Here is a 19079-nt window from a genome sequence, read left to right on the forward strand (position 1 = left end):
GTTGGTGTTGGAATTTTTCAAATAAATCGAACAATGTTGAATTAGTAACATTTTGAATTGAGAAATGGTATTACGGAATTCCTGGAATTTCGGGAAAACCTGGATTTTTTCCAGTTTAAAAAAAAAATAGTTTTTTTTGTCCTGATTAAGAGGAATGTTTGGACGGTGGAACGGTTGAAGTTGGTTGAAAAATGTGGAAGGAGTAGTCGACAGAAAAAAGGGTGAAAATAGGATTTGGAAAACTGGGAATTCCTGGAATTTTTTTAACTTAGAAAAATGATAGTTAAGAATTTCTAGGATGAGTGGAATGTGTTGAAGGTGGAATGGTTAGGGGCGCACACCCTGAGAGAAAAGCAAGTGCTGGTAGGCGCACCATAGGCGGTCCTCCAACAGACCGGAGCTCCGGCAGCCTTCTGCAGCTGTGAGGAGGTGCCGGTCGTCCCGGGTTTCCCTTGCCATCGGATACAACTCCCCACAGCGAAGTTGGAGTCCACGCGTGTCCCTCGTCGAAAAAAGCCTCAACGGCGGAGTGGGCGGATGATGGTTGCATAGAAGCTCCACAATGGTCACAAAGGCGGAAGAAGGCTGCAGCAAAGATGGGCAACCAATTGTCTTGGTCTCCATGCCATTGGACCCTAGCCTTCTCTTCGAATTCTAGGAAATCCGGGAATTTTTTTTATAATTGTTGAAAGGTAACACACAATTCCTGAACAGGCCGAATATTTTGAAGTTAGAAAGGTTTGAATCGGATGAAAAATGTGGTAGTTGTGGAAGTTTGAAAAATGGATCATTCATTTTGAATGGGGAATTATTATTTTAAAAACTCCCGGATTTCCTAGAATTCCCAGTTTTTAAAATAATTGTTAAAAGGTAGCACACAACTCCTGAACAGGCCGAATATTTTGAAGTTGGAACGGTTTGAATCGGACGAAAAACGTGGGAGTTGTGGAACTTTGAAAAATGTCCCAATCGTTTCAATGGGAATTTCATGGAAATTTGGGAATTTTAGGAAAAGAGGGATTTTTTTTTAAAAATATAAAAAAAATGTGAATGTTCTGAATGAGTTGGTGTTGGAGTGCAGACCAGGTACCGTCTGATTTCACGTCAAAAAAGGTCCGGATTCGGTACAGTCGCCTCGATCCTGCCTCTGGGTGGAGCCTGTGTGAATACAGAATAGGACTCAACTGGTAGTTTGGCCGTGTTGTGTCATCCAAAATAAATAGGATGCTTGGTCGGATGTGGGGTGTCAGAATAATTGTATCCATTGGCGTTGTTAGGCCTATTTTAGGGGGGCTCAAGCCCCCCTAAAATATTCTTAAACCCCCCTAAATAATTTGGTGTTTTTTGGGGTTTTTTTTACAAATAAATGCCAACATATTCATTATAAAGTGGCCCAAATATGAGTTTAAATAAATAATCATATAACCTGTTATTATTCACTCAGTTTCCCCTCACTTCGTAGCGTAAGGTAGAGAGCCCCTTTAGTGCGTCGGTATCCAATCCATTCCACTTGTTCATATAGAAAATGCCCACATCACTCAAATTCCAGCCCGCATTTTCTCTGCGACCTTGCTTGCGGTCCTGCAGGTGTACGAAGCACATTATCTTCCTTTACAATGAGTGAAGCTGCACAAAACCTTGTGTGTGCAATTGTAAAGAATTTATTTTTTAAGTTTTGTGTTTCTTGTAGAATCTATATAAAGTAATATACATAAGCCTATTGTTAAAATAATGAAAACAACATCATTAAATATATTTGTTTTATTGTATTGTTACATTAATAGCTGTTTTATTATTATAGGATGGCTTGTTAAACATTTCAGAGGATTTCCAGAGGGAGGAAAAACCAAGACATTTAATATAAAATGTAAAATGAATAAATACATAAAAAGAAAAAGAAAAAAAATGGTTAAAAGCCATCGTCCCGGGTAGCATTTCATTTCGTCCCGTGCATTTAAAAAAAAATAAAAAAAATAACAATGAATCATTTCTAAGTCTTTGTTAGCCGTTTGTGAAGTTTTGTGCTCGTGCGTAACATTCGCTCGCATCCTGTGCATCTCCTGGGGGAAAAGCCCCCCCTGTCCTTAAAAGCTAGTGACGCCCCTGATTGTATCTAAGTCAGTGGTTCTTAACCTGGGTTCGATGGAACCCTAGGGGTTCGGTGAGTCGGGCTCAGGGGTTTGGCGCAGGTCGAGACACACCCGACTCATCGTGTAAATAAAAACTTCTCCCTATCGGCGTATTACGGATACGGCAACAGCAGAAGTCAGACTGATTTGCAGGTGTGTAATTTGTTGTGGGTTTATGCACTGCGTTGAACAAGGTGATGTTCATGCACGGTTCATTTTGTGCACCAGTAAAAAAACATGGTAACACTTTAGTATGGGGAACATATTCACCATTAATTAGTTGCTTATTAACATGCAAATTAGTAACATATTGGCTCTTAACTAGTCATTATCAAGTACTTATTAATGCCTTATTCGGTATGGCCTTATATAACTCTAACCCTCTAACCCTGGCCCTAACCCTTTAACCCTAACCCTAACCCTAACCAAATAACTCTAAATTAAGTCTTTGTTACTTAGAATATGTTCCCCATACTAAAGTGTTACCAAAAACATATAACTTTGTCTTGAATTTGAAAAAAAGAAACTATTTATTTTTCACTAAAGAAGGGCTCGGTGAATGCGCATATGAAACTGGTGGGGTTCGGTACCTCCAACAAGGTTAAGAACCACTGATCTAAGTTATCACAAAACGTTGTGTTTCAATGAGTTCTTGGCAAGCAGACAAAAGCTGTCTTTGATCTTACCAATCAAAAGGCTTGTAAAACTCCACTGTGTAGGATGGGAAGCGACATGAAGGTTCCTTTGATGTATTGTAATCCACAGGAAGATTTTGTCTTGACCCGAGATCTAGAAAGCGGAGATGAAGCCGGTCCTGACTCCCCTCCAGGCACCTTTTCTTTGAACTGTTTTCTAACCAAAGGCGACGGCTGTTTACGACCCCCCTTCCTTTAGAAACAGCTGTTGCCATGTAATCAGGGAAAGTCCAAATAAAAGAGGAGGCGTACAATCTTTCGTCAGAGCGTGGTGGGACACTGTATTAGGGTACAGCCCGGACGTTTCTCCTCAATTGGGCTAAATTGAATTCTCCATCCATCCATCCATCTTCTTCCGCTTATCCGAGGTCGGGTCGCGGGGGCAGCAGCCTAAGCAGGGAAGCCCAGACTTCCCTCTACCCAGCCACTTCGTCCAGCTCTTCCTGTGGGACCCCGAGGCGTTCCCAGGTCAGCCTGTAGACATAGTCTTCCCAACGTGTCCTGGGTCTTCCCCGCGGCCTAGGGAGGTGTTCGGGTGGCATCCTGACCAGATGCCCGAACCACCTCATCTGGCTCCTCTCGATGTGGAGGAGCAGCGGCTTTACTTTGAGCTCCCCCCGGATGGCAGAGCTTCTCACCCTATCTCTAAGGGAGAGCCCCGCCACCCGGCGGAGGAAACTCATTTCGGCCGCTTGTACCCGTGATCTTGTCCTTTCGGTGATAACCCAAAGCTCATGACCATAGGTGAGGATGGGAACGTAGATCGACCGGTAAATTGAGAGCTTTGCCTTCCGGCTCAGCTCCTTCTTCACCACAACAGATCGATACAGCGTCCGCATTACTGAAGATGCCGCACCAATCCGCCTGTCGATCTCACGATCCACTCTTCCCTCACTCGTGAACAAGACTCCGAGGTACTTGAACTCCTCCACTTGGGGCAAGATCTCCTCCCCAACCCGGAGATGGCACTCCACCCTTTTCCGGGCGAGAACCATGGACTCGGACTTGGAGGTGCTGATTCTCATCCCAGTCGCTTCACACTCGACTGCGAACCGATCCAGTGAGAGCTGAAGATCCTGGCCAGATGAAGCCATCAGGACCACATCATCTGCAAAAAGCAGAGACCTAATCCTGCAGCCACCAAACCAGATCCCCTCAACGCCTTGACTGCGCCTAGAAATTCTGTCCATAAAAGTTATGAACAGAATCGGTGACAAAATTGAATTCTGTCTCTGTTTAATTCCTTGCTTCTTTGTCTGTTTAATAGACGTCATCAGTGTTTGAACCTGACATGGGGCAATCAAGCCCTGTGATGACGAGACATCCCAATGATTAACACGATCGTTCATAGCCAGTGAAAGACTGGTTGAGACTTGGTAAAACAGTCGACCCTTCAATTATTCACAACTTCTATTAAGTGCACCTCTGCTTACATGAGTACCAACAGTCTTTTCTGCGCCATCGCCTTCGCTTCCCTGCCACGGTAGATACAATCTTGCCATGTTTGGCAGACCCTCCACCGCCTGACCGTACGCATCAAGAGACGGTGACCGGGTTGAGTTTTTGTCGGGGAAAGTCGGACTGACAAGCCGAGCAGAGGGCATCCATAATTCAGCCCGTGGCGTTGTTGAGATGCTTGCTAACAGATGTTGTGTCTCTCACCATGAGTAGCATCTCCCAGAGAATGGAGGGCTCGGAAGAATAATGTCCCAGCTTTGGACAAGGTGAACTGTACATTATGTTCAAAAAACACAACCAGTGTTAGCAATCCTTGCAAATACACACCTCTTGAATCTCATTCAGGTTCCGGAAGAAGAGGTACCAGGAACGAGACAAAGGTGGAAGAATGTGTATGCGCTAAGTTAAAGGGGAACATTATCACCAGACCTATGTAAGCGTCAATATATACCTTGATGTTGCAGAAAAAAGACCATATATTTTTTTAACCGATTTCCGAACTCTAAATGGGTGAATTTTGGCGAATTAAACGCCTTTCTATTATTCGCTCTCGGTAAGCAATCCGCCATTTTCTCGCTTTCGTCGGTGTGTTGTCGGAGGGTGTAACAACACGAACAGGGACGGATTCAAGTTGCACCAGTGGCCCAAAGATGCGAAAGTGGCAAGAAATTGGACGAAATTTGTTCAAAATACGAGGCTGTGGGGAAAGCCGACGAAATGGTCAGTCGTTTGTTCCGCACACTTTACTGACGAAAGCTATGCTACGACAGAGATGGCAAGAATGTGTGGATATCCTGCCACACTCAAAGCAGATGCATTTCCAACGATAAAGTCAAAGAAATCTCCCCCATTGAATCTGCCGGAGTGTGTGAGCAATTCAGGGACAAAGGTCCTCGGTAGCACGGCAAGCAATGGCGGCAGTTTGTTCCCGCAGACGAGCGAGCTAAACCCCCTGGATGTCTTGGCTCACACCGTCCCTTATGCCACCGAAGATGATCCAAGAGAAGAATATCGACCCTAGCTTCCCTGGCCTGCTGACATCAACTCCAAAACTGGACAGATCAGCTTTCAGGAAAAGAGAGCGGATGAGGGTATGTCTACAGAATATATTAATTGATGAAAACTTTATTCATTACTCGCGGTTTTACGTAAATTATTATACATTAACTGTGTTTACCAATAATTTAGCTTAAAAACATTTATTTTTTTCAATCATTCGAGTAGTCTTGTGTAAGTAATGCAGTATTTTGTCATGTCTGTGTGATCATGTTTTTGTTTTGGTCATGTTCGTTTTGGTTTTTGGACTTTTTGTGCACTTTTGTTTTGTCACCATAGCAACCATTAGTTTTCACCTGTCACGTCACGCACCTGTTTCACATTTTGAGTCACGCACCTGTTTTCGTTAATCATGTCTATAGTATTTAAGTTCATTGTTTTCAGTTTGTCGTTCTGACGACATCTCCACATTTATGCTTCTGCACACTCTCCACACAGCCTTAAGACCCTTGCTGCTATTTTTTCATGTCCATCGTTCACGTTGCTCCTTTTTGTCCATGCCAAGTAAGTTTTGTTTATTATTGCCACAGTTAGTTTTTTGTTGTTCATAGTTTTTGCCTTTGTGCAAGTATTTGGTTTCATAGTTTGTTCTCCGCCATTGTGCGCGCCTTTTGTTTACTTCCTGTTTTTGTAGTTTAAATAAAAATGTACTTACATTCCCGTCTCGCCCAAGCCAACTTTCCGTTGCATCCCGGAAAAGTATACACACAAGACCAAGCCATGACATATTTTGTGTCTATTTAGGTATGGTTAACCTGAGTGCTGAAATTGTGGAAAAATATATGTTCTTAGTGCGCCTGAAATGGGCTGTCTGCACTCTTAAAGTGCATGTTGTGGCCAAATGTATTTCATATGCTCTAAACCTAGTTCATAGTTGTTAGTAATTATCTTATCAGACAGTGTTAAGCCGCTGAAATCCGAGTCTGAATCCGAGCTATTGTCGCTATACCTTGCTGTTTGTTTGTGTTGGCATCACTATGTGACGTCACAGGAAAATGGACGGGTGTATATAACGATGGTTAAAATCAGGCCCTTTGAAGTTTTTTTTAGGGATATTGCGTGATGGGTAACATTTTGAAAACAACTTCGAAAAATAAAATAAGCCACTAGGAACTGATTTTTTAATGATTTTAACCCTTCTGAAATTGTGATAATGTTCCCCTTTAACTTTCAGTTTCGATCCTCCTCACAGTGACCAAAAGCATGTTAAGGAGGGCAACCTTTTTAGAGATTGCTCCGAACTTTAGAAAGCTCAGTTCGCTTTCCCCCAGCGCTGGCATTGCTATTGTTTGTTCTTACTTCTTTTCCGGAAAATGAATGGTTGAACTTCAATCCTAGTCACCTTTCATCATTTTTTTAAACGATCTGGGCGGACTCTTCGTTCCTAAAGGGAGAGTCCCAATACTAACGAGGATTTTATCAATCAATCAATCAAAGTTTTACTTATATAGCCCTAAATCACGAGTGTCTCAAAGGGCTGCGCAAGCCACAACGACATCCTCGGTTCAGATCCCACATCGAGTGGATCTAACATAATAGTGTGAGATTCCAGTTCATAGTGGATCTAACATAATAGTGTGAGAGTCCAGTCCATAGTGGATCTAACATAATAGTGAGAGTCCAGTCCATAGTGGATCTAACATAATAGTGTGAGATTCCAGTTCATAGTGGATCTAACATAATAGTGTGAGAGTCCAGTCCATAGTGGATCTAACATAATAGTGAGAGTCCAGTCCATAGTGGATCTAACATAATAGTGTGAGAGTCCAGTCCATAGTGGATCTATCATAATAGTGAGAGTCCAGTCCATAGTGGATCTAACATAATAGTGTGAGATTCCAGTTCATAGTGGATCTAACATAATAGTGTGAGAGTCCAGTCCATAGTGGATCTAACATAATAGTGAGAGTCCAGTCCATAGTGGATCTAACATAATAGTGTGAGAGTCCAGTCCATAGTGGATCTAGCATAATAGTGAGAGTCCAGTCCATAGTGGATCCAACATAATAGTGAGAGTCCAGTCCATAGAGGATCTAACATAATAGTGTGAGAGTCCAGTCCATAGTGGATCTAACATAATAGTGAAAGTCCAGTCCATAGTGGATCTAACATAATAGTGTGAGAGTCCAGTCCATAGTGGATCTAACATAATAGTGAGAGTCCAGTCCATAGTGGATCTAACATAATAGTGAGAGTCCAGTCCATAGTGGATCTAACATAATAGTGAGAGTCCAGTCCATAGTGGATCTAACATAATAGTGAGAGTCCAGTCCATAGTGGATCTAACATAATAGTGTGAGAGTCCAGTCCATAGAGGATCTAACATAATAGTGTGAGAGTCCAGTCCATAGTGGATCTAACATAATAGTGAGAGTCCAGTCCATAGTGGATCTAACATAATAGTGAGAGTCCACTCCATAGTGGATCTAACATAATAGTGAGAGTCCAGTTCATAGTGGATCTAACATAATAGTGTGAGAGTTCAGTCCATAGTGGATCTAACATAATAGTAAGAGTCCAGTCCATAGTGGATCTAACATAATAGTGTGAGAGTCCAGTCCATAGAGGATCTAACATAATAGTGTGAGAGTCCAGTCCATAGTGGATCTAACACAATAATGAGAGTCCAGTCCATAGTGGATCTAACATAATAGTGAGAGTCCAGTCCATAGTGGATCTAACATAATAGTGAGAGTCCAGTCCATAGTGGATCTAACATAATAGTGTGAGAGTCCAGTCCATAGTGGATCTAGCATAATAGTGAGAGTCCAGTCCATAGTGGATCTAACATAATAGTGAGAGTCCAGTCCATAGAGGATCTAACATAATAGTGTGAGAGTCCAGTCCATAGTGGATCTAACATAATAGTGAAAGTCCAGTCCATAGTGGATCTAACATAATAGTGTGAGAGTCCAGTCCATAGTGGAACTAACATAATAGTGAGAGTCCAGTCCATAGTGGATCTAACATAATAGTGAGAGTCCAGTCCATAGTGGATCTAACATAATAGTGTGAGAGTCCAGTCCATAGAGGATCTAACATAATAGTGTGAGAGTCCAGTCCATAGTGGATCTAACATAATAGTGAGAGTCCAGTCCATAGTGGATCTAACATAATAGTGTGAGAGTCCAGTCCATAGAGGATCTAACATAATAGTGTGAGAGTCCAGTCCATAGTGGATCTAACATAATAATGAGAGTCCAGTCCATAGTGGATCTAACATAATAGTGAGAGTCCAGTCCATAGTGGATCTAACATAATAGTGAGAGTCCAGTCCATAGTGGATCTAACATAATAGTGTGAGAGTCCAGTCCATAGTGGATCTAGCATAATAGTGAGAGTCCAGTCCATAGAGGATCTAACATAATAGTGTGAGAGTCCAGTCCATAGTGGATCTAACATAATAGTGAAAGTCCAGTCCATAGTGGATCTAACATAATAGTGTGAGAGTCCAGTCCATAGTGGATCTAACATAATAGTGAGAGTTCAGTCCATAGTGGATCTAACATAATAGTGTGAGAGTCCAGTCCATAGAGGATCTAACATAATAGTGTGAGAGTCCAGTCCATAGTGGATCTAACATAATAGTGAGAGTCCAGTCCATAGTGGGGCCAGCAGAAGATCATCTTGAGTGGAGACAGGTCAGCAGCGCAGAGACGTCCCCAACTGATGCACAGATGAGTGGTCCACCCTGGGTCCTGACTTTGGACAGCTAGCGCGTCATCTGTGGTCACCGAATTTGCCCCCCCCCCCCTCCACGAAGGAGAGGTGGGCTTCTCTGGGGCCGAGATCATCTAAGATGGACTCATGCAAAGTGGAAAAGTGTTCTGTGGTCTGATGAGTCCACATTTCAAATTGCTTTTGGAAATATTCGACATCGTGTCATCCGGACCAAAGGGGAAGCGAACCATCCAGACTGTTATCGACGGAAAGTTGAAAAGCCAGCATCTGTGATGGTATGGGGGTGCATTAGTGCCCAAGGCATGGGTAACTTACACATCTGTGAAGGCACCATTAATGCTGAAAGGTACATACAGGTTTTGGAGCAACATATGCTGCCATCTAAGCACTGTCTTTTTCATGGACGCCCCTGCTTATTTCAGCAAGACAATGCCAAGCCACATTCAGCACGTGTTACAACAGTGTCGCTTCGTAAAAAAAGAGTGCGGGTACTTTTCTGGCCCGCCTGCAGTCCAGACCTGTCTCCCATCGAAAATGTGTGGCGCATTATGAAGCGTAAAATACGACAGCGTAGACCCCGGACTGTTGAATGACTGAAGCTCTACATAAAACAAGAATGGGAAAGAATTCCACTTTCAAAGCTTCAACAATTAGTTTCCTCAGTTCCCAATCGTTTATTGAGTGTTGTTAAAAGAAAAGGTGATGTAACACAGTGGTGAACATGCCCTTTCCCAACTACTTTGGCACGTGTTGCAGCCATGAAATTCTAAGTTAATTATAATTTGCCAAAAAAAAATAAAGTTTATGAGTTTGAACATCACAAATCTTGTCTTTGTAGTGCATTCAACTGAATATGGGTTGAAAATGATTTGCAAATCATTGTATTCCGTTTATATTTACATCTAACACAATTTCCCAACTCATATGGAAACGGGGTTTGTACTTGTTCATTTACTGTAGATATCTGTGTGGAGGGAAGTGCGTCAGCGCACCTGCAGGAGCAAAGGTCACCGCCTCTGGCAATGGTGTCGAGGGCGGAGCACCATCAGCTAGGGGCAAGACACAGCTGGCAGGTGATTAGATTGCACAGGTGGTACGTGTTGTCTTTAACAGTGAGCGGCCAGCGGAGGAAGGAGGAGAGAGACTGGAGAAAAGCGACATGAAAAGATTGTGTTGAAAAATCTGCATGGGAAATAAAATACAACTCTGGTAAAACGGCACGCCTGGCTCTTGTGACGTGGTATCCGTGCAACGGGTAGGGATCGACTTCCACAATCTGCTTACTTACTCTTTTAACATTTTCTATCTACACTTCTGTTAAAATGTAATAATCACTTATTCTTCTGTTGTTTGGATACTTTACATTAGTTTTAGATGATACCACAAATTTAGGTATCGATCCGATATGCGGCGGTTTGAGGAAAAAACTAGTGATGGGTCCGGCAACACCGATGCATCGGCGCATGCGTCGAGCTCATAGAGCAAAACCCTGTGTCGGTGCGCGTACCGCTTTTAGAAAGTCACGTGACCGATCATGAGCTGTTTTGGTCATGTGACCGATACGCGAACTGTGTCGCACTGACGCCTCCTCTGTGCCCTGTGAGCGTGTCTTTTCTACAGCCGGAGAAATAATAACTAAGAAGAGAAATCGTCTAAAATGTAATACGTCGGAAAAACTTTTTTTTTTTTATAAAAATGTATAAAAAAATAAAATTAAAAAAATTCCCAATCCACAATCATCCACAACACATTCTCTTAGATTTACATGTTATGATACATGTTCACATTATTTATTGACCTTATCTAAAAAAGATAAAAATATATTTTTATCTAAATGAAGATATGAAATAATCCTAAATGAAATACAATGACTTGGTTTATATTATTGTATATACTAGGGCAGGGGTCACCAACGCGGTGCCCGCAGTCACCAGGTAGCCCGTAAGGACCAGATGAGTAGCCCGCTGGCCTGTTCTAAAAATAGCTCAAAGAGCAGCACTTACCAGTGAGCTGCCTCTATTTTTTAAATTTTATTTATTTACCAGAAAGCTGGTCTCGCTTTGCTCGACATTTTTAATTCTAAAAGAGACAAAACTCAAATAGAATTTGAAAATCCAAGAAAATCTTTTTAAGACTTGGTCTTCACTTGGAATAAGCGGTAGAAAATGGATGGATTGATGGGTCTTCACTTGTTTAAATACATTCATTTATTTTTACTTTGCTTCTTATTACTTTTAGAAATACAATTTTAGAGAAAAAATACAACCTTAAAAATGATTTTATGATTTTTAAACAAATATACCTTTTTACCTTTTAAATTTCTTCCTCTTCTTTCCTGACAATTTAAATCAATGTTCAAGTAAAAAAAAAAATTTTTTTTATTGTAAAGAATAATAAATATTTTAGCTTCTGGTTTTTCGACGAAGAATATTTGTGAAATATTTCTTCAAACTTACTATGATTAAAATTCAAGAAAAATATTCTGGCAAATCTAGAAAATCTGTAGAATCAAATTTAAATCTTATTTCAAAGTATTTTGAATTTCTTTTAAAATTTTTGTTCTGGAAAATCTAGAAGAAATACTGATTTGTCTTTGTTAGAAATATAGCTTGGTCCAATTTGTTAAATATTCTAACAAAGTGCAGATTGGATTTTAACCAATTTATCATTAAAATTCTAAAATTTATCTTAATCAGGAAAAATTACTAATGATGTTCCATAAATTCTTTTAATTTATTCAAAAAGATTCAAATAAGCTAGTTTTTCTCTTCTTTTTGTCGGTTGAATTTTGAATTTTAAAGAGTCGAAATTGAAGATGAACTATGTTTCAAAATTTTATTTTAAATTTTTTCGTGTTTTCTCCTCTTTTAAACCGTTCAATTTAGTGTTTTTTTCATCATTTATTCTCTACAAAAAACCTTCCGTAAAAGGAAAAAAAAATGTACGACGGAATGACAGACAGAAATACCCATTTTTTTATATATATACATTTATTTATTTAGATATTCTTGTTTAAATCACACTTACGTGTAACTTACAAATGACAATGTATTTATTTATTTAAGTGTGTATCAAACTGGTAACCCTTCGCATTAATCAGTACCCAAGAAGTAGTTTTTGGTTTCAAAAAGGTTGGTGACCCCTGTACTAGGGTATAAAATCAGTGTCAGTTGAGTTGGTCCATAGGTTGCCTGTAGGGATTTTTAATGTCCAGCAGATGTCAGTATTTAGTGACACAGTATCGACACAGTATCAATACAGTTTTGCAATGTGTCGAAACGCTTCATGATGCCTCATCAACCCATCACTAGAAAAAACACTCACTTTGCTTTTCCAAACGTTTTTAATGGTGAACTGCTAAATAGGAAGTGCTTAAAGTCTAATGGCTTCGTAAACACACTGAGACAAAATCTTAAGTTTATTGTGTTATTCAGGTTGTTTTTAAAACAGCACCAATTTTTTTCCTCAGAATTTTCAACTAACTTGAAGTGTTCTGCAAGAGGATTTTTGTGTGACGCGTACATTTTCAGAATGTAATTGTTCAATTTTGGGCCAAAGTAGGACAAAGAAAACAATTTGAGGTTGTCTTTATTTTTAAGTTATTGTGCAGTGATTTTACCATTCCGGCCCACTTGGGAACAGATTTGAGCTAAAATGACATTAACTCCCTTGCTCTAGTTATTTTAGGAATTTTCTGCAAAAATATATTGTTATTTACGGGTCGGATTTGGCCATCAATTGAATGGCCTTGGTTTAGGGCCAAACTTTTACAAACAAGTCACCTGTAACACAAAGCAGATTCATGCTTTGTGTTTGTAACACATAGTTGTACCTCACATTGCATTGGTTTTAAATGTCCCAATTCGGGCTTTTGTCGTTTTTCCTTGCCCTGATGTGGGTTCAGATCAGGGCATGTCGTGGTTTGTGAAGCCCATTGAAGTACTTGTAAATTAAGGGCGATACAAACCAACTGTGATTGACTGATTTATAATCAAGTACGAAGCCCAAAACCAGTGAAGTTGGCACGTTGTGTAAATCTTAAATAAAAACAGAATACAATTGTGGAGGGAGGTGTGGCCAGCGCTGCTTGCAGGAGCGAAAGTCACTGCCTCTGTCCATGGTTACTGAGGTTTTGAGTGACATCAGATGGGGGCGTGGCAGCGCTGACGGCGAGACACAGCTGAACAGGTGATTAGATCTCCCAGGTGGTACGAGTTATCTCATCATCTGTTGTCTTTAACAGTAAGCGGCCGGGAACAGGAGGGGAGAGAGGATACGGAGGTGACTGGGAAAAGCCACGTCCTGCTGGAGAAAACTTTTGATAAAATCTAGGCACATTAAAACCTGGTTAAAAACTGCACGCTTGGCTAACAGTGGAACTGCTGGGAAGCAACTTCCACAACAATGATTTTCAACTTATATTCAATTGAATAGACTGCAAAGACAAAATATTTGTTGTTCCAACTGAGAATTTTTTTTTTTTTTTTTTTTTTTTTTTTTTTGCAAATGATCATTAACTTAATGTGAGTGTGAATGTTGTCTGTCTATCTGTATTGGCCCTGTGATGAGGTGGCGACTTGTCCAGGGTGTACTCCGCCTTCCGCCCGAATGCAGCTGAGATAGGCTCCAGCATCCCACGCCACCCCAAAAGGGACAAGCGGTAGAAAATGGATGGATGGATGATCATTAACTTAGAATTTTAATGGCAGCAACACATTGCAAAAAAGTTGGCACAGGGACATTTTTACCACTGTGTTACATGGCCTTTCCTTTTAACAACACTCAGTAAACGTTTGGGAACTGAGGAGACCAATTTTTGAATCAATGGGGGACAGGTCTGGACTACAGGCAGGCCAGTCTAGTACCCGCACTCTTTTGCTCTGAAGCCACGCTGTTGTAACACGTAGCTTGGCATTGTCTTGCTGAAATAAGCAGGGGCGTCCATGATAACGTTACTTGGATGGCAACATACAAACATTTGGGAACTGAGGAGACCAATTTTTGAAGCTTTTCAGGTGGGATTATTTCCCATTCCTGCTTGATGTACAGCTTAAGTTGTTCAACAGTCCGCCGGCGTTTCTGGGTGTTGTTGATAAATGGGTCGGTGTCGGAGTCGGTGATTGAGAGTTGGACAATATCGGATATCGGCAAAAAAGCCATTATCGGTCATCTCTAGTTCAAAGTGTAGGAAAAAAGTAACGTCTTATAATCGGGGATTTAAGGTAGTTTTAGAAACATTTTGTAATTAAGATTACAGGTTTGCGCGTACTAAAACATGTGCAAACCTGATAGCACTCGCACATTTTGCATCTCAGACTTCATTATTATGCAAAATATAAGCTGAGCAGCAAAACGGCAACAAAACTGCGAGGAAGAAATGCAAATAAATGTATTTAGCACACGCAATGTGATTTATAAGCACTCATCATGGGGCGGTATAGCTCGGTTGGTAGAGCGGCCGTGCCAGCAACTTGAGGGTTCCAGGTTCGATCCCGGCTTCCGCCATCTGAGTCACTGCTGTTGTGTCCTTGGGCAAGACACTTTACCCACCTGGTCCCAGTGCCACCCACACTGGTTTAAAAATGTTACTTACACATTGGCTTTCACTATGTAAAGCGCTTTGAGTCACTAGAGAAAAGCGCTATATAAATATAATTCACTTCACTTTCGCTTTGCATAGTAGAGTTTTAACTTGCACTTACAGATGTAGCGACCAACTGTAGTTACTGACAGTGGTTTTCTGAAGTGTTCCTGAGCCCATGTGGTGATATCCTTTACACGCCGATGTCGCTTTTTGATGCAGTACCGCCTGAGGTCATTCAATGTTGGTTTTCAGCCTTGCAGTGATTTCTCCCGATTCTCTGAACCTTGTGTGTAACGTTACGTTGGCCAAAAATATGAAATATACCGCCTTGTTTTTAATGAATACTTGGGGCTACTACGCTACTGTATTTCAATCCGAGGTGGTGCTTGGTGAGAAAAGTTTGACAACCACTCTTCTAAGTGCAGGGGGGGGCTTCCCGGGAGGAGGTAATCGAGGTCGAGGTGTTCGCTGTGGGTCTCCGTCAGCCACCCCACATTCCTTAAGAACAACCTTGTTTTTTTTGTTGTTTTTTTTTTCTATCCAGGGTGGAAAAGAACAGAAAAATGGAATCGAGCTTCAACCTGATGCGGAACATCAGCGCTCCCCGCTGGCGGACACAGGTAAGTCACCGCTAACGACGAGAAGATTGATATAATTCTCATTAGTTGATGTATAATGTTAAACAGTGTTACATATCAATACTGTGTTTCCATGGCAACGACGTTTGAAGGCTTACACGGCCGCGATAATCACTTTGCATGGAATCACTGGTTACATTTATATGTATATATATATAAATATATGTATTGAAGCTTAAAAAAATAATAGTAGAGCTCAGGCACATATCGGAAAACCTTTAGGCACTACACTCTTGTCTCCTAGCAACCGGCAAGAAAGACAAAAAAAACACGAGTGCAGTAAAAGCTGACATTCTGCTCAAGCACTTTTTTACCAATTCTGTTTGAGCATGTTTTATTTTGACAAGTATTGACCGGAGTGCATGTTTTTTTTAGTTTTTTTTTTACATTTGCTATCAATGAAGACATCTGCAAAAACACGAGTATAACAAGTATCGATCTAATCATAACCTGAATGTTTTCTTCTGCGCTGACAAGAACGACTGAGAACTCACTGAGTACATTAGATGAAAGTTGTTTTTTTAACAGTGTTCAAGTTACCTGATACACTATTTTTTTTTATTTTTTTTTTAGGGAAAAAGAATACAACAGTGCGCCGAGATCAATAATCAATAATTATGCCCGCATGGAACTCATTTTCTCACATTAACTTTATTTTCTTGTCTTTGGAACAAGAACGGCCTCCGGCATATGCCAAAGAAATACAACTTGTGGAGAGAAACAAACCCTTTATACCAGGCTTGGGCAATTATTTTTGCCTCAGGGGGCTTAATTTAGAGAAAAAAATGCGTATCTATTTTTTTAGGAACACTAATACAAAACCTCACAATAATGTCTGAATGGTAAAAACGTTATGGATGGAACGCCTTAAAAAAAAACGGAATGAAATTTGACGTTCTTTTACTGAACGAGACACCCAGAATGTACATGAAATAAGGAATGTGGGTGTGGAGGGGGGCGTGGCCCGCGGGCCTGCCGCAGAATGGGGTGTGACAGGACCGGCCTCGAAGACAGCGACAGGTGCGTCGATGCCCCGGGTGGGCCTTGTTATCTAATCACCTGTCGCCTTCATTAGCAGCAGCCGGGTTGAGACACGGAGTGGGAGTTGGAGGTGCTGTTTGCTGGAAAGCAAAAGACTTGCACTATTGATGAAAATAAAACAGTGTTATACTCTGAATTCCGGGCTCTCCTGGCAGTGTGTGGTGGTTCGAAGAACCCACTAGAGGGCAACCTCTACAGTGGGATTTACAATATTAACTATGATAGTGGCGGGCCGTGCGTTTCCCACCTAGGCCTTCAGTGATGTCTGACTTCAATAAATACCTCTCAAAATGACATCATTTATGTCACCACATGACCACGGGTGGGGAAATACGATACAGAAAAACGCGTATTGAATCACCTCAACAGTGTACTAAACGGGCTATTTTTCCAAAAATGTGTCCGGGGGCCGGTATACCTATTTTTTAGGAACACTAATACAAAACCTCACAATAATGTCTGAATGGTAAAAAGGTGAAAAACGGAATGGAATTTGAAATGTTTTCACTGAACGAGACACCCAGAATGTACATGAAAGTAAAGAATGTGGGATTTTCAATATTAACTGACAGTTTCCCACCTAGGCCTTCGGTGATGTCCTTACTTAGTCCGACTTCAATAAATACCTCTCAAAATACCATCATTTATGTCACCACATGACCACTGGTGGGGAAATACTATACTATAAACGGGCTATTTTTCTAAAAATGTGTCTGATGGCCGGTATATCTATTTTTTTAGGAACACTAATACAAAACCTCACAATAATGTCTGAATGGTAAAAATGTTATGGACAGACCGCCTTAAAAAAAACGGAATGAAATTTGACATTATTTTACTGAACGAGACACCCAGAATGTACATGAAATAAGGAATGTGGGTGTGGAGGGGGGGCGTGGCCTGCGGGCCTGCATAATAATGTGTTAATTCCACAACTGTACATATCGGTATCGGTTGAGAGTTGGACAATATCGGAATATCGGATATCGGCAAAAAGCCATTATCGGACATACCTAGTACTAAACGGGCTATTTTTTGGCGCATTTAAAAATCAATAAACCCGCATCAAACATATTAAAGTTGAAGTTAAAGTACCAATGATTGTCACACACACACTAGGTGTGGCAAAATTGTTCTCTGCATTCGACCCATCACCCTTGATCACCCCCTGGGAGGTGAGGGGAGCAGTGAGCAGCAGCGGTGGCCACGCCCGGGAATCATTTTTGGTGATTTAACCCCCAATTCCAACCCTTGATGCTGAGTGCCAAGCAGGGAGGTAATGGGTCCCATTTTTATAGTCTTTGGTATGACTTCTTACGTGGTACTGTCAAAATGTAAGTAATTGTAAAAAAAAAACAAAAAAACATATTAAATATGAAAAAATTAAGAAATACAATATTTGAACTCACAATTTGTAGCACTCATCCAACGCCGTATAAACTGGTGGTGCCATTGATTGATTGATTGTAACTTTTATTAGTAGATTGCACAGTACAGTACATATTCCGTACAATTGACCACTAAATGGTAACATTTTTTAAATTATTTTTTACACGGGAAAAGAATACAACAGTTCATTATTACACTAATGGAGATCAATAATTATGCCCGAGTGAAACTCATTTTCTCACATTGACTTCATTTTCTTGTCTTTGGAACAAAAACAGCCTCTGGCATTTGCCAAAGAAATACAACTCGTGGAGGAAAAACAAACCCTTTAAAGAATCGAGAATAGAATAGATCTTTATTGTCATTGTACAACGAAATTGCAAACAAACTAATTTTCAGGCCTGGACAATTATTTTGCCTCGGGGGGGCCTAATTTAGAGAAAAAAAATGCATGTGGGGGCTATTTTTTTAGGAACACTAATACAAAACCTGACAATAATGTCTGAATGGTAAAAACGTTATGACAGACCGCCTTGAAAAAACGGAATGGAATTTTAAATTTTTTCACTGAATGAGACACCCAGAATGTACATGAAAATAAAGAATGTGGGATTTACAATATTAACTATGACAGTTTCCCACCTAGGCCTTCAGTGATGTCTGACTTCAATAATTACCTCTCAAAATACCATCATTTATGTCACCACATGACCACGGGTGGGGAAATACTATGCAGGAAAACGAGTATTGAAACACCTCAACAGTGTACTAAACGGGCTATTTTTCTAAAAATGTGTCTGGGGGCCGGTATGTACATATGTATATATATATATACATATATATATCGTCACCCCGCCCTTGATCGACACATTTTACAATCAAGCGAAACGCAACAAAAATGCAACAAAAACATCGAACTATGAACGATAAAACACTGAATATTGACAACATATGAACGTCACCCCGCCCTTGATCGACATATTTTACAATCAAGCGAAACGCAACAAAAATGCAACAAAAACATCGAACTATGAAGGATAAAACACTGAATATTGACAACATATGAACGTCACCCCCCCCTCTCCATCGACATATTTTACAATCAAGCGAAACGCAACAGAAATGCAACAAAAACAGCGAACTATGAAGGATAAAACACTGAATATTCACAAAATATGAACTTCAACCCCCCTCTCCATCGACATATTTTACAATCAAGCGAAACGCAACAAAAACAGTGAACTATGAAGGATAAAATACTGAATATTGACAACATATGAACGTCACCCCCCCTTGATCGACATATTTTACAATCAAGCGAAACGCAACAAAAATGCAACAAAAACAGCCAACTATGAACGATAAAACATTGAATACTGACAACATATGAACGTCATACCCCTTCTCC

General features: G+C 40.7%; 1 long non-coding RNA gene across 1 annotated transcript; it reads left to right on the forward strand.

Moving 5' to 3' along the window:
* Positions 1-10139: 10139 nt before the first annotated feature.
* On the forward strand, positions 10140-16026 carry LOC133610023 (uncharacterized). Its single transcript, XR_009815818.1, has 3 exons — positions 10140-10274; positions 15148-15223; positions 15815-16026. It is a non-coding gene; the product is annotated as an uncharacterized lncRNA (long non-coding RNA).
* Positions 16027-19079: the final 3053 nt, after the last annotated feature.

This window comes from Nerophis lumbriciformis, linkage group LG11 (assembly GCF_033978685.3).
Source record: "Nerophis lumbriciformis linkage group LG11, RoL_Nlum_v2.1, whole genome shotgun sequence".
Lineage (NCBI taxonomy): Eukaryota > Metazoa > Chordata > Actinopteri > Syngnathiformes > Syngnathidae > Nerophis > Nerophis lumbriciformis.